Source organism: Mustela nigripes, chromosome 11 (genome assembly GCF_022355385.1).
Source record: "Mustela nigripes isolate SB6536 chromosome 11, MUSNIG.SB6536, whole genome shotgun sequence".
Lineage (NCBI taxonomy): Eukaryota > Metazoa > Chordata > Mammalia > Carnivora > Mustelidae > Mustela > Mustela nigripes.
Genome location: NC_081567.1, coordinates 24,289,025 through 24,306,065, shown reverse-complemented (window position 1 = coordinate 24,306,065; position 17,041 = coordinate 24,289,025). Strand labels below are relative to the sequence as shown.

General features: G+C 43.3%; 1 non-coding gene across 1 annotated transcript; it reads left to right on the top strand.

The window, feature by feature from the left end:
* The first annotated feature begins 13,051 nt into the window (after nucleotides 1-13,051).
* Nucleotides 13,052-13,123, top strand: TRNAA-AGC (transfer RNA alanine (anticodon AGC)). Its single transcript has one exon. It is a non-coding gene; the product is annotated as a tRNA-Ala (tRNA).
* The last annotated feature ends 3,918 nt before the right edge of the window (nucleotides 13,124-17,041 follow it).

The following is a 17,041-nucleotide window of genomic DNA, read 5'->3' as shown; positions in this document are numbered from 1 at the left end:
TCTTTATCCATTCGTCTGTTGAAGGGCATTTTGGCTCTTTCCACAGTTTGGCGACTGTAGCCATTGCTGCTATGAACATTGGGGTACAGATGGCCCTTCTTTTCACTACATCTGTATCTTTGGGGTAAATACCCAGGAGTGCAATTGCAGGATCAGAGGGTTCCTGCTGCCACTTTGATCTTGGACTTCTAGCCCCCAGAACTGTGAGACAATGAACTTCTGTTGTTTAAACCGCCCAGTTTGTGATGCTTTGTTATGGCACCTCAGGAACCTACTACATAGCTCGATGACCTTGGACAAGTGACAGAACTTCTCGGTATCTCAGTTTTCTTTTCTGTACAATAGGTGTGATAATAATAGCTATAAATATTATTACCTATAAGACTCATTGATACAATAAGCCCCTTCTTATTTGCTGAGCAATGTTCTAGGCCTTGGAGATGCAGCAGCAAAGAATATAGGAGGGGTTCTTGATCTCAGGGAGTGTACCTTCATTATAGATAAAAAATAAATAAGCAAGTAAATAAAATAATTGAGATATTTCAGACTGGTAAGTGCTATGAAGAAAATAAAGTGAAGTGATGACATAGAGAGTAATGGATAAAGTGGTCAGAGCAGGTCTCTGTGCGCAGAGACCTGAAGCATGACAAGGAGCCACAGGTGGAAGATGAGAGGGAAGTGGGGTTTCTATAGGGCAAACAGCAAGTGCAAAGGGCTTGAGGTAGGCACGATCTTCCAGTGTCTGAGAAAGAGAAGGAAGGAAAGAGTGGTTGGACCATGGCAAAAGTGCTGTTATAAGAGATCTGTGCTGACTAGTGTTGTGGTGAACAGGATATGCATGTAGTTCCAGTGTATTACATAGGAACCTGTATGAATTTCCTGTGACTTCTATAACAAAGTGTTATGAATTAGGTGGCTTAAAACAGCAGAAATGTATTGTCTCACAGTTTTGGAGGTTAGAAGTCTAAAATCAAGGTGTGAGCAGGGGCGTGCTCCCTCTAAAGGGAAGAGTCCTTCCTTGTCTCTTCCAGTTTCCAGAGGTGCCAGATGCTCCTTCATTTGTGGCATAATTCCAGTCTCTGCCTCTGTCTTCACGTGTCTTCTTCTCTGTGTTCCTGAGCGTCTCTCTGTGTCCTCTCCTTGTCTTGAAGGACAGCAGTCATTGAATTTAGGGCCCATCCTAATCTAGTATGACCTCATATTATATAAAAGCCATATTGCCAAATAAGATCACATTCTAAGGTGGGCACCTGGTGCCTCAGTTGGTTAAATGGTTCAGGACATGATCCTGGGTTCCTGGGATCGAGTCCCATGTCTGGAGTCCTGGGATGGAGCCCCACATTGGGCTTTGTGTTCAGCGGGGAATCTGCTTCCCCCTTGGCTCCTCCTCCTTACTCATGCTTTCTCTCTAATAAATTAGAGTCTTAAAAAGGGAAAAAAAAAAAAAAGATCACATTCTGAGGTTCCAAGTGTACAGCTTCCAGCGAATTTTTGAGAGACACTGTTCAACCTCCTGCAGAACCCACGGTATAGGAACTCCTTTTTTCTTCATAGGAATCCTATGAGAAAGACAAGGAGAAGATTTTTTTTTTAAAAGATATTATTTATTTGACACACAGAGAGAGATCACAAGTAGGTAGAGAGGCAGGCAGAGGGAGAGGGGGAAGCAGGCTCCCCGCTGAGCAGAGAGATCAACGTTGGACTTGATCCCAGGACCCTGAGACCATGACCTGAGCTAAAGGCAGCGGCTTGACCCTCTGAGCCACCCAGGCGCCCTGGAGATGATTGTTTTCATCCTTATTTTACAATTGAGGAAACTGAGGCTCTGAGAGACTTAGCAACTTGCCCAAGGCACTGAACCAGTACATTGTTTATTCATTCATTTAATAAATATATGCGAGGGGTGCCTGGGTGGCTCATGCTTGGTTAAGTATATGCCTTCAGCTCAGGTTTTGATCTTGGGGTCGTGGCATGGACCCCCAAATTGGGCTCCTGCTCAGTGGGAGAGTCTGCCTCTCTCTTTCCCCCCTGCTCATGCTCTCTCTCTTTCTCTCTCTCAAATAAATTAATAAAATCTTTAAAAAAATGAATGCACACATGAAATGAATGAGTAAATGCTCAGGCAATGTCCTAGGCGCTGGGGATACAACAGCCAGTAGGACAGACAAAAACTCCTGTCCTGTTAAAATTTACGTTTTAGTCAAGGGAGATATGATGAGCAAAAAACCTACGGTCTAAGGTACTAAAACACGTAGACCCTCAGAAGGGGTGAGTAATATGGGGAAAAATATGGAGCACAAGGGGGTGGAGCTGCAGGTGTGGTATTATAAATGGGGAAGTAAGAGAAGGACATGTGAGCCAGAGAGAGGGAGCAATGTTTGTATTTGGGAAAGAGCATTCCAAGTGGGGGAGCAACTTTTTGTGCTTTTCAGTATGCCATGCTGCCCTTTCTCTCCTCTAGGCCTTGTTGAGTTTTCCCACCACCAAAGGCCAACTGTGCCTTCCTCCTCTCCTTTTGAATTCACAGCCGCCTGTGAGCTGATGGCAGGCTTACCCTTGCAAGCTCCTGGAGGTGGCCCGCCTGCAGTGGAGCACAGTGGCCACAGGGTGGCAGTGCTTCCCACAGATATGGCTCCTCACCTAGCCCAGGCGCCCTCAGGGAGTTAAGTGGTTAAATCAGGTCCGTTTCTCTTTGTCCTTGAAAGGACAGCAACTTTTGGCTCCAAAGAGCAGACGACTTTGTGTTTTACAGCTGTTTGTGTTTCCACCTTCTGAAGGTGAGGTTGAGGAATGGTGGGGCTCAGACTGTGAGAGTGGGGCTTTCCCCACGGGAGGCTGATGAGATGATCACGGAGGATTTGCGGTGGGATGAGGAACAGGGGGCTCAGAGAGGGGGAGTGAGTGACCCAACATCACACAGCTGAGTCGTGCCAGAACTGTACTTTCTGATCCCCGGACCACTCCTGTGCCACCCCGCCTGCTTCCCTAGGCCTGGACACAGGTTGAGTCAGTGGTGGAGTGGGAGAGAGGAATGAAAGGAGCACTGGGTCTGGAGTCCACAGATGTGAGCTTCCCACCCAGCTCATGAGAAGTGGAATCAGAAAGATGGTCTCTCTTGGGGTGCCTGGGTGCTCAGTGGGTTAAAGCCTCTGCCTTGGGCTCAGGTCATGATCCCAGGGTCCTGGGATTGAGCCCCTGCATCAGGCCTCCTGCTCCGCGGGGAGCCTGCTTCCTCCCCTCTCTGTCTGCCTCTCTGCCTACTAGTGATCTCTCTCTCTGTCAAATAAATAAAATATTAAAAAAAAAAAAAAAAAGAAAGAAAGATGGTCTTTCTATGCTCCTGGGGTAGACCTTAGGACTTAGTTTTCCTATCTGCAAAATGAGAATAAACAATGGAATAGTACGTGTGTGTAGAGATCAAATGTGAGCTAGCCTTGGGGATGAGATCTTTATTCAGACCTTCTGTACTGTGTTGGGAAAACTTTTAAAATGATTGTAACTTTGGGGAATCAGGTACACCTGTTTTCAGAGCCTATTTCCTAGCTGTATGATCTTGGCGTCTCTAAGCCTCAGTTTCCTTCTCTGTAAAATGGGTCTAATAAAATCGCGGATTAAATGAGATAATGTAGTAAAGAGCCTAGCCCAGTTCCTGGCATATTAAAATTGTGAATTACATATCAGTACTGGGTTGGAGTGGGGAGGGGAAGGGAGTGTAGCTGAGGTCAGAATGGAGGTGGGGCGGGGCTCAGAAATATAGTCAAGTTAAAAGCTTGGGAGCACCTAATCATTTCCCTGGGTGGATGGGGGGAAAGCTGAGAATCCAGGCTTTAGTTTAGAAGTAAAGATAAAATAATAACCATAGTAACTACTATTCCTTTTTTTTTTTTAAGATTTTATTTATTTATTTGACAGAGAGGAGGAAGCAGACTCCCTGCTGAGCAGAGAGCCCGATGTGGGGCTTGATCCCAGGACTCTGGGATCATGACCTGAGCCGAAGGCAGAGGCTTTAACCCACGGAGCCACCCAGGCGCCCCCTACTATTCCTTTAAGTACATATGTTACTTCATTTGTTTTCTCACAACTATGTCTTAACCCATTTTACAGCAAGGGTGACCAAGGCTCTGAGAGTTTGGTAACATGCCTAAGGTGGCACAGCTGATAAATAGCAGAGCCTGAACTTTTGGATGTCAAAGCCACTGGGCTTAGCTGATATGCTATAATGTCTCTCAGTGTTCCTAATTTGTACCCTCAGGATAAGATCTATAGTGACCCATTGTGTGATGCAGATTCTGACCACCAACCCTCATGGATAGTCTCCAATTCTTCTAAAAACCAAAACAAAACACCAAAATAGGAATTAGGGCCTAGTTCCAGGAGAGAAATAAATGAAACTTTATTATTAAAAAAGAAAAAGAAAAAGAAAAACAACTTTTAAAATTTGTATTTATCTCCACTTTTTTGTTATGATAATTTTCACAATTATATACAATATATATGTGGGTGGTATATTCATTATCAGCTTCAAGGGTTATCAGCATTTGCTGTCTTGTTGAATCTATTCCCACCACCAAAACGCATTTTTTCTCAAAGAGGGATTTCTCAAGATTTAACTTAAAAGTCTTGTCAAACCCACTCCAGTCCTCCCTCCACACAATTTTTTTCCTGGAGCTTTAATGATATACAAGTGACATTTAACATTGTGCAAGTTTAAGGTATACAATGTAATGATTTGATATGTGTATTTATTGCAAAATGATTACACAGTAAGGTTGGTTAAGGCATCCATCACCTCACATAGTTACATTTTTTTTTTTTGGTATGGTGAGAACTTTTTTTAGCAACTTGCAAATATACGAACTGTAGTCACCATGCTGTATATTATATCCCCAGAACTTATTCATCTTGTAACTAGGAATCAGGGCTTTTTTTGTTTGTTTGTTTTTGCTGAGAGTATTTAAAGTAAAGCCCTGAGCATCAAATCATCATATGGCCTGGAACTTTTAAATTTGTTCTACCCACCCACACTGGCCTGTTCTTCCTACCTCTATCAGTAAAGATATGTTCCACTGCAAGTGAGAGAAGATTTAAATAATGAGGCTTAAACAATAAAGGCATTTGATTAATTTGTATAATCCAGAGTCTGGAGGTAGGCAGTTAGAGAGTTGGGGAAGTCATTCAGTGATTGCTAGGCACTAGGGTGGTGTCTCTGTGAAGTTTCAGTCTTTACCTCATGGCCTCAAAATGACTGCCACAGCTCCAAGTATCACAACCTAATACAAAAGCATTTGAAACAGGAAGGTTGGGAGGAAGGGAGCAAGAAGGCCATCTCCTTGTTGGAACCTGCTGTTTTCCACAAGAGCAGTACTGATCACATGGGATGTTTTTGGAAATGAATGGGGACATTTTGTTGTCACAATGATCAGAAGGTGCCAGGGGCATTAGAGTGCAGCAAGTCAGAGATGTTATACATCCTGCAATGCATACGTCAATTCCTCCAGTGAAGTGTCCCTCCTAGGCATTTATTATAATCATTTGAGCCAAGAACCTAACTCCACTTGCATATAAACAGCTTTGAGTGTTTTAATATATACCAACTTTTCCGGAGATGCAGATACTGATCGTTAATAAAGGAAGTCTGTACTTTGTTTTGTTGAGAATGTTAACATTCTTCTGCTCCTTCTCTCTTTCAGGAACTCCTATCATGGTGGCAGCCAGCTGGGTGGTATTTGAGGGACCATCAGCAGGTCCATGCCTGTCCATGTTTGCGGCGGTTGCTTCTATAGTTAGGTGTAGCAGTAAGCATCTGGCTGCTTTTTTTCTGATGTCTTCTGTGTAATGGTGTCTGAGCATTTATATATTAAAATGCATATTATCCATTATAGATATCCTGTTACTATTTTTCCCTTTGTATTACAATGAGGTTATTGTATTGACCTAACCAAAAAATTATGTGTGGGGGAAAAAATAATATGTGTTCAATTTCCCTTTAGGAAAAGTAATGAGATTACAAACATTTTTATTCTAAAAAAGGAGGTACTGGGTCTGAAAGGTTGCCACCCCTTAGCTTAGAAGTATCTTCTGGAGATGGAGCACCTTCCCGAGTGCTTGGACGCCCGATTCCTGCGCAACACTGAGTCGCTGTTGGCAGGGAAGAATGGGAGGCTGCTGTTATGTAGGAGCCTATCGGTGTCTGTTCCCCACTGATGGTCAGTTCCAGCATCTCCACGAAGATTTCAGGTCCTAGGCGGCGCAGAACAAGCAAAACTTTTGACAGTTGAGTATGTAGGTGAATAGAGAGGGGTATGACTGCCGCAGGGCCGGGGCGCAGAGCTGGTTTTCTAGGTAGATAGCTGGTGTTCTAGGTAGATATGTGTATATGTTATGTGCAATGCGGTGTGTGTATGCAGATGGGGCATGTCGATATATTTTAATATTCTCTGATTTAGGTTCTGGTCTAAATAAAGAGAAGAAAGAGATAATAGTGGTTTGGTTGCAACAGAAATGATAGAAATCCCCCCTTATCTGTGGTTTCTCTAACCGCAGTTTCGGTTATCCTGGAATCAGCAGCGGTCTGAAGGGGCCGCTCCTCGTTGAGACGAATCTGCGGAAGGTCAATAGATGCCTGACGCTATGTCAAGGCATCGGCGACAGGGCGCCTACGTCACGGTGCCTACGTCACGGTGCCTCCGTCATGGCGACTACGTCACGGCGCCTGCGCCAGGGTGCCAACGTGGCTTACGTCAGGGCGCTCTACGCCCCCTACCCCATTTTGTCCCACCAAGTGGACATCTTACCACCTCACGTGGCTTCGAGAAGGGTGAGTGCGGGGTTGAGAGAGGGAGAGGCCACACTCACGCAGCTTTTATTACAGTGTATTGTTAAAGTTCTAATTATCCTTGTTCATCTTTCACTGCGCTGAATTTATAAATTAAACTTTTCTCATAGGTGTGCATGTGAAGGAGAAAAGCGTGTATACCAGTGTGCAGTTCTCTCCTCCGGGTCAGGTGTGCGCGGGAGGGGGTGGCGGGTATTTACCAGAGAAGCTTTTCAGGGAAACTGGGTGCAGCCTCTCCCGGTTCCTCAAACAGCCTCTGCAAGAGTTTAAAAAAACCCGTGAGGCTTCAGACTGGTGGTGGTGGTGGCGGTGAGAGAGTGGGTGGGGATTGTAGCCCCTGAGGTGGTGTTTGTTTTTTATTTTAAGATTCTACTTATTTTATGTATGTATGTATGTATGTATGTATGTATGTATTTATTAATTAATGAGAGAGAGCGCAAGAGTGCAAGCCCTAGCGGGGGCAGGGTCAGGGAGAGGCACAGAGTCTCCTCCGCGACGACCTCCAGAGACCATGACCTGAGCCCAAATCGAGAGTCAGCCAGGCCCCCTCACTAGTTGGGAGTTTCTTTAAGTCAGCATTGTCGGGTGCCTGGGTGGCTCAGAGGATTGAGCCTCTGTCTTTGGCTCGGGTCATGATCTCGGGGTTTTGGGATCGAGCCCTGCGTTGCGCTCTTTGCTTGGCAACCTGCCCGCTTGTGATTTCTGTCAAACAAATCAATCTTAAAAACGAAAACAAAACGAAACAAACGAAAACCCAGCATTGTCTTGACTTGGCCTGAGGTTCAGAAGGGGTGTCCTGTGGAGAGGATTTTGAATTTAATTCCAAGGGTTGTAAGAGCCGTTGGTAGTTTGAGCAGGAGAGTAAGGGAGTACTTGTTTTAAAAAAAAAAAAAAAATGCACATACCCAGGCCCCATTCCCTCCTCTCGGAATCTGGGTGAGCGGGTAGGGGGGTTGTCTAGGAATGGTAAGCACACCCCAGAGTGATTCTTGTCATTATGCAGTTTAGGGGACACCATGCCTCACAGTTGGGGGTCCTTAGACCTGAGTGGGCATCAGAATCTCCTGGAGGTCTTATTAGACCGCTGTGTGCTGGGTCGCCCTCCCAGAGTTTCTGATTCAGTAGGCTAGGGGAAAGACAGAGGTTGTGCGTTTTTTAACAAAGTTCCCAGTGATGCTGATGCCATGGGTCCCTGGACATACTCTGAGAAGCACTGGCTTATAGCAGGGGTTCTCAGCCCTGGCTGCATATTAGAATCATCTGGGAACCTTAAAAGTTACTGGTGTCCCAGCAACACAAGGGTTCCAAGACATCAAAATCTGTAGAGGGATGAGATCCAGGCATTAAAACAAACAAATAAGCCCAACATTTGCAGTGTGTAACCAGGGCTGGGAACCATTATCTGGGACCTGGTTTTTCTGTTTTTTTTTTGTTTGTTTGTTTGTTTGTTTTGTTTTTTTCTTTTGAAATCCAAATGGCATCTGATTTCTTTTTTTAAAGTTTATTCTTTTAGTAATCTCCGCACCCAGCCTGGGACTTGAACTCACAACCCCAAGATCAAGAGTTGAATGCTCTACCAACTGAGCCAGCCAGATGCCTCCCTATTATCTGAAAGTTTTAAACCCTGAGCTGGTTATCAAAAAATGCAGCACCTTCAGCCTCCCTCCCTGCAGTCAGAAACACTGGGGTTGAGGATCCTTGCATTTTAAACAAGCATCCCAGGCACACTGAAATTAGAGAATCATTTTCTGGCTATGTGACGACTGCCCCCCCCCCCCCCCCACACCCCGGGTCAAACTTCACTGTTTGGGGAGCATGATGTGAAAATGACCAGAGTCATTTAATAGTACTATTAATAACAGATACCATGTGCTGTGCCCAGTGCAAGTGGGAACATGCAGATATAATATCTTCTAGTTCCCAATATAACCATGAAAGAGTTAGAAGTTATTAGCCCCATTTGACAGATGGGAAAACTGAGGCTTAGGGAAATGACGACCCTCTTAAGGCTACTCTGCCCCTAAGTGGCAGAGCCAGGATCTGAATCTAGGACTCTCAAACATTAAAGCCCCTGTCCTTTGTGCCGGGCTATATTCTTTGCTTGGTGTCTTCTTCAGGCATGCGTGTGTGTGTGTGTGTTTTGTGTGTGTGTGTGAGAACTGGGAGCATTTGCAGAAGTACAAATTATTTTATATCTGAAGATATAGCTGGGGGGTCAGTTGTTGAATCTACAGTTAGATTCATTTGTGTCCGTCATCTTGCCTCTTCCTTCTGGAACTGGCTTGTTGATATTAATGGGCGAGTTGGCCTCAGTCAGACAGTTGTTTTTTTTTTTTTTTTATTTTTTTTTTTATTTTATTTTTTTTTTTTTTAAAGATTTTATTTATTAATCTGACAGAGAGAAATCACAAGTAGACAGAGAGGCAGCCAGAGAGAGAGAGAGAGGGAGAGGGAAGCAGGCTCTCTGCCGAGCAGAGAGCCCGATGCGGGACTCGATCCCAGGACTCTGAGATCATGACCTGAGCCGAAGGCAGCGGCTTAACCCACTGAGCCACCCAGGCGCCCTCAGTCAGACAGTTGTAATTAACTTGCTGACCACTGAGATTTTCTCAGCCCCAGTAACTCCCAAATGCCATAAAGCTTCCATTAATGCAGCTCCTTATGATGTGCTCAGGGTCCCAGGCCTGGGAGGGAGCCCCAGGCTCAGGGGGTTTAGCAGAAAGGAAAGACTATTGACTATTGGCTTTTTCAGACTATTGCCTTAGTTCAGGCACTTGTCATTTCCTTCTGGCCTGCCTCTGACTTCAGAAGCTTGACTGGTGGGGACTGAGGGAAGGAAGGCACTTAGGAGGTAAGGTGGAATTTGGGTTCATGACCACGTGAGCTGCTCAGAATGCAGTAATGAAGCCTTTGGATCAGATAACCTTTAGGGGTTAAATCTGTGTTCTGCCTCTTTTTCAATAAAAATTGAGATACAATTGATTTACCATAAAATTCACAATGTGAAAGTGTACAGTTTAGTGGGTTTTGGTGTATTTATAGAGATGCACAACCATCATCACTAATTCCTGAACATTTTTATCATCTCCTTTTTATCATCCCCTGTCCCCAAGAAACCCTGTTTCCATTTGCCATCATTCCTATTTCCCTTCTATTCCCCAGCCCCTGGTGACCACCAGTCTGCTTCCCATCTCTATAGATTTGACGAATCTGGATGTATCAATGGAATCACACAATACGTGGTGTTTTGTCTCTGGCTTTTTTCACTTAGCATAATGTTTTCAAGATTTGTCCATGTTGTGGTGTGTGTCAGTCTCTCATTACTTTTTTATGGCTGAACAGTATTTCCTTGAGTGCATATATAACATTGTATTTGTCCATTTGTCCATTGATGGACATTTGAATTTTTCCCACTTTTTCTCATGACTAGTGCTGCCATGAACACGGATGGACATGTCTTTATTGCCTTTGGGTATACACTTAGGAGTCCGTTGGTGGGTCATATGGCAGCTCCACGTTTAACTTTTTTTAAGAACTACTAGACTGTGTAGCATGTACCCTGCTCCTTTTTGGGGGGAGTGATCTCATCTCTGGGATCTTGGTCTCCTCTGTAGAATGGGAACCAGTGGAGTGCCAGACTCATTGGGTTGTTATAAGGGGGGGAATAAACTAACAGATGGTGCTGCAGCACCATCCCTGGCCCTGGGCCAAGCACTTAATAACTGTTAGCTCTTATTAGTATTTACTTACATATTTACTTATTTATGAAAGGAATGCAGTCCCAAAATACATACAACCCTCACCGGGAAGAGGAATAATAAAACAGGCTTAGAAAATCAATGGGGATATAAATGGCAGTATTTCCTGGAGCCCAAGTGTGGGTTTTATTAAAGTTCAGTGCAGTAAGCATTTCTGCATTGGAGCCAAGCTTATTTACTCTTATTACCTGAGCAAAACGGAGACTGCAACTCTAACTAATCACCTGGAGGTCTGTTAGCTCCCTGGGATGGCGTTCCCTCATCCCCACATCCTTATTTCTAGTTTGTCGTTAAGGTAGGTGAGCTAAAGATGGGATAGACCTGTAGTTGGCTGGCCTGGAATGAGGAGTCCAGAAAGAGCACGGAAGAAATTGTGATGAGCTGTCTGTTCTTCTTGGCAACAATCACAATAGGAAGGGTGACCATTTTTTTGAGTACTGTGTCAGGTGATTTGTTCAAAGCTGGGGATACAACCTTGACTGTTGACTATATCACAGTTATGTGAGTCTTTTTGGTCAAATATGTAATTAATAAATAATGTGTGCTAAATAGGTGCTGTGCTTAACTTCCTCACATACATTATTTCATTTAGTCCACATAATCTATATAGATTGTTCCCATATAATTCTTGTTTTATAAGTAAGAAAACAGTCTCAGATCAGTTAAAAGACGTATCCAAAGGTCCTCAGGAAGTGAAGGAAGGAATGAAGGAAGGAAGAAGTGAAGTTAGAATGTGAACATGGGTCTCTTTGATTCCTAGGATTTGCCTAGAGTGGGAGCTAGGCACCTGGGTTTGCTGACGTGCACAAGGGGCTGAATCCCTTCCCTGCTCCTTTTGTTGGCTCCTCCCCTCCTCCTCAGTGTGTTCTGGTCATTCTGGCCTCCTTTTAGTTCTGAGATCACACCAACCTCCTTGTCTTACTGGAGACTTTGTACTTGTGTTCCCTCTGCTTGGAACCTGTTCTCCTATCGCCTCTTCACTTAATTAACTCCCGTTAATCTCTTAGTCCATAGCAGAGGCTGCTCATTGCCTCTCAAAAACAATTCCTCCTTTTTAGTAACAACTCTGGGCAGTGCATTAGGGACTATAGTTTCCAGCCTCTCTTGCAGCATGGTATGTTCATGGGACCATTTTCTGGTCAACAAGGTGGAAGTAGAATATTCTGTAAGGCATAGTCCTCTCCTTAAATAGATGGGGACATGTTCCCTTTTCTCCAGTGTCCTTGCCCTGTCCTGTTGTCTGTGATGCCCATGTGGTGACTGGAGCTCTAGCCATCATTTTGGACCATGAGGTGACCTACAGAATGAAAGTCACATGTTAAGGGATGTAAAGCAGAAAGACAGGAGAAGGCTGGGCTCCTGGTAACTGATGGAGCTACCAAATTAGTCTTGGGCTGTCTACCTTCTGGTTTCTCATGGAATGAGAGAAATTGGCAACTATTTTGTTAAAGCTGCTAAGCTGGGTCTCTTATTAGCAACTAAAAAAATTTCCTAACTAATATAATTTCTTAGCTTAAATATCATTTTCTCAGAATGGCTTGTGTGGAACTCAAAATAGGTCCCTCCTTTTGTTCTTTCTTAGAACACCTGGTTCTTTTCTTTCATTGCAGTGATTCCAGTTAAAAGAAATATATACGTATTACTTATTTTCTCCACTGGGCTATATTCTCCACTGGGCTATTGGACATATGGGCAAGGCCACTGGGTATAGTTAGATTTATCTGGCACAAATCCAGGGGATGGCAGTTAAATAGTAGTTTATGTGAATGGGTGTTCCTGAAATTGTATAGTGCACAGCCTGTGTGAATGTACATGCAGCCCTATCTACAAGGTCAGGAGGGACTTTGACCTCGAGGCTTATTAGTGTACTTCTGGCAGTTAGTGTAATGTCTGGCCCATGGTCAGTCCTCAACAAACATTAGTTGCAGAATGGAAGGATTCACAAAAATGTTGGATTCTCTGAGCTGGGTTCTCTGAGGGCAGAGAAATGGATAAGGCATGGAAATCATGGCAGCGAGGCATGGATAGTCTCTTACCTTGAAAAGAACAAAGGATTCTGGTGCTTCGAGGGAGGTGGTCCCACTGCTTGGAGGAGCTGGAGGTGTTGTAGATTGGAGAGGCCCTTCTTTTATTTAAGCCTCAGTGTTCCATCTATAAAGTGGGGGCATTGTTGTAGAAAAGTGCTTTTGTTTAACCTTTATTTTCTCTTTTATTTTCCATCTTTGTTTTAAGTAGGCAATGCCTAATGGTAAAATACTCAAGTAGTACAAAAAGCATAGAGAGAGAAGTAAATTCCTTTTATGCCTAACTCCCAGAACATCCCCCTGCACATCCTCTGCATTACCATCCTCCCCCTGTTCCCAAACCTCTTGGCTATGACTATACCCAGTGTTTTAAGGGAGCACATTTCTGATTTGTTTCATGAAAACAGCTTAGAAAAACAGTATTGTCACCAGGTGGGGATGTAGCTCAGTGGTAGAGTGTATGCTTAGCATGCATGAGGTCTTGGGTTCAATCCCCAGCATCTCCATTCTATTATGTCCTGGCTTGGGGAAATTCTTTTCTTCTCTGTTAGAGCTACACCACATTCCTATAGAATCTGCAAATTAATCATCTTTTCTCTGAGTACTCATGTTTTTTTCCCCGTTATACTGATGACTCTCCTCTGTTTTATTTATTTTTCTTTTTTTAAAGATTTTATTTATTTATTTGAGAGAGAGACAGTGAGAGAGAGCATGAGCGAGGAGAAGGTCAGAGGGAGAAGCAGACTCCCCATGCAGCTGGGAGCCCGATGCGGGACTCGATCCCGGGACTCCGGGATCATGACCTGAGCCGAAGGCAGTCGTCCAACCAACTGAGCCACCCAGGCGTCCCCCCTCTGTTTTATTTTTTAATTGACTTTTAATTGGTATATAACACTATATTAGTTTCAGCTATACAAATATAATGATTACATATTTGTGTGTATTGTGAGATTACCATCACAATAAATCTAGTTAACATCTGTCACCATATACAGTTACAAAAAAAAATCACTTTTCTTGTGATGAGAACTTTTGCTTGTTATTTTATTTTATTTTTTTAAAGATTTTACTTATTTATTTGACAGAGAGAGATCACAAGTAGGCAGAGAGGCAGGCAGAGAGAGAGGAAGGGAAGCAGGCTCCCCACTGAGCAGAGAGCCTGATGTGGGGCTCGATCCCAAGACCCTGGGATCATGACCTGAGCCGAAGGCAGAGGCTTTAACTCACTGAGCCACTTAGGCATCCCGAGAACTTTAATTATTATGAATTTTTTGGGAGTGGGGAGAGGCAGAGAGGGCGGAGAAGGGCAGAGGGAGAGAGATAAGCAGTCTCTACTCACAGTGAGGAGCCTGATGTGGGAATCAAGGGGTGGGGGCTCCACACAGGGCTCAACTTGGGGCTTGATCTCACAGCCCTGTGATGATAACCTGAGCCAATATCAGGAGTCACTTAACTGGCTGAGCCACCCAGGTGCCCCTATAGAACTTTTAAGGTCTGCTCTCTCAGCAACTTTTAAATAGGCAGTACAATATTATTAATGATAGTCACCGTGCTGTACATTACATCCCCGTGACTTATTTATTTTGTAACTGCAAGTTTGTACCTTTTAACTCCCTTCACCCATTTCACTCCCCCACCCCATAGCAACCATCAATCCATTCTGTCTATAAGCTTTTTTATGGTTCCACATAGAAGTGAAATGATAGGATATTTGTCTTTGTCTGATTTACTTCTTTAGCACAATGCCTGTTCGATCCTGTCACAGATGACAAGATATCCTTCTTTTTTTATTTTAATGGACAAATAATTCCATTGTATATGCAAACCCCACTTTCTTTATCCATTCATCTATTGATGAGCACTTAGGTTGTTTCAATATCTTGGCTGTTGTAAGTAATGCTGCAATGAACGTTTCCATTTTCTTTGCATCAGTACCTAGAAGTTGATTTTTCGGATCATTAATCTTTGGGGGGGGGAACCTCCAAAATTAAGACTGCAGAAAACACCACTGTTTTTTGTAATGACTACACTAGTTTACAATCCCAGCATTGCACTAGGATTCCCTTTCTCCACATTATTGCCAACACTTGTTATTTCTTATCTTTTTGATGATAGGCTTCTAAGAGGTGGGAGGTGGTAGGTCACTGTGGTTGATTTACATTTCACTGATGATGAGTGATGTTGAGCATCCTTTCAGCAGTGTACCTGTTGGTCATCTTTCAATTTTTGGGAAAGTGTCTATTGAGATCCTCTGCTGTGTAACCAGTTTGTGTATCTTTCAGAGTTAACCTGTATAACACATGCTACATATGTATATGTACATATGCTACATATGTGTATGTTGAATTTAAATATTTTAAAATAGAAACTTACTGTTTAAAAGCAGTTAGTTGTTTTAAATCTGAAGTATGACTTGAGAAAAGAATGATTATTAGTGATTATTAAATGATCACTACTGAAAATAATTTTGCCATTAATCACATACTGTTTTTCACCTTGTAATTTTTTTTCACTTAATAAAATGTCATTAAAGAATGTGATTCTTTCATTGATCTGACTTCTTTTATTTAAATGGTTGTCTAGCAGAGTATCTCACTATATGACTGTACCGTAATTGATTTAACTGGTCTCCTGCTGGGAAATGAGTTATTTCTGATCTTTTGCTGTTGCAGACAATGCTGCAAATGAATAGCCCTGTACTTAAATCTTTTCACACATGTGCAATTAATATCAGTTGGTTAAATTCCTAGGAGTAGAGTTAATGGTTCAAAGATGAAAAGTGCTTGCAGTTTTCATAGGTACTGTCTGCATGGGGCTGTACAAATTTGCCTTCTCACCAGCCTATTCCCCTATGACCTTATCAGTGTATTACCAAACTTTAGTACATTTGGATGGGTTGTTGTATTAGATTTTCTTATTATGAATGAAGTATTTCCCTGCCAACTGTCTGTTCTTCTCCTTTGCCCTTTTCCTATTGGATTAGATTATTGGTCTTTTCATTACCCATTTTTAGAAACATTTTATAAACTAGGGGGATTAGCTCTTTGTCTATGATTGTCAAACTTTTGATCTTTGCCAATCTGATAGGTGAAAAATACAGTATCACGTTATGGGGTCCTTGTCTCTGGGTGAGGATAGCATCTGATGTCTGAAATTCGTTGGTATTTCCTTCTGTAAATTCTGTTCATGCTATATACAGCAGTGGTTTGTAACTGGCATGGTGTATGAGGATCACCATGTTTGAGATGCATAAATGTAGCCCCCAGCCCTGGGGATTTTGGTACAGGATGTCAGGTACATTTAAAGAGCTCCCTAACTGATTCTGATGTGTACCCTTTGTTATGTATGAGGGGCAGAGATGATTGGGGGGGCTCTTTTCTGCTCAGTATTGCTGTGGAGTAAATACGCAGCAGGGGCAGGAAGGAGAGTGTTATGTAGGGAGAGAATCGATAACCCTCCTCGCTGTGGGGTTCAGTGGGGCCTGCAGATGGAGTGGCTCAGGGGCTAATGTGTCCCAGCTCTTGTTGCTGTGGTAACCAGTCAGTATGTGGGCACTTGGTTTGGGAATCAGTGCCCCTGTGTGCTTGCTCTGGGGTTCCTGGCCTGACAGGACATGAAATTGACAGATAGCTGGGTCTTACAGAGTTCTTGGAGGACAGGTCTGGGAGGGGCAAGCCCCTGGCTCAAAGGGATAGAAACTGTATGAAGAAAAACATCTTAGGGTGCCTGGCTGCCTCAGTTGGTAGAGCATGCAATTCTTGATCTTGGGGTTGTAAGTTCAAACTCCACCTTGGGTGTAGAGATTACTTAAAAAAAAAAAAAAAAAAAGAGAGAGAGAGAGAGACCCCTCTACTTTCCTCATGTCTTTCTCTTTGGACGAATTCAGTGCTTTCATCATTTTATTTTAAAAGAAGCAGCCAGGACACCTGAGTGTTGCAGTTGGTGGAGTGTTGGGCTCTTTGCTTTGATTCAGGTCTGATTTCGGGGTTGTGAGATCGAGCCCTGGGTCAGGCTTTGTGCTCACTATAGTAAAGTCTACTTGGGTTTCTCTCTCCTTCTCCGTCTACCCCTCCCTGCCCCCTGCCCCCCCCCCCCCCAAAAGGCAGCATCCAAGAAGAGAAAAACTTAAGAAACTTAAAGTCCCAGTGTTGCTGTTTTGTCTCAAGAGCAAAGCTTGAACCAAGAGTACACAGAAAGGTTGAAGGAAATTAAGTTAGGGAGCACAAGATTAGGGAAAAGAATTTAGAAGGTAGAATTAGACCTATACTGTATGTCTTTGTGCTGTTTGATTTAAAATTATTTTGATATATTGAATAAAGACAAAGCATTATTTGTAACAATACATACAGTGAGTACAAATCTAAAGTTAATGGGTATATTCTCCATGGTATACATAGTATTTTATACCTGGGGTAGATTATTAT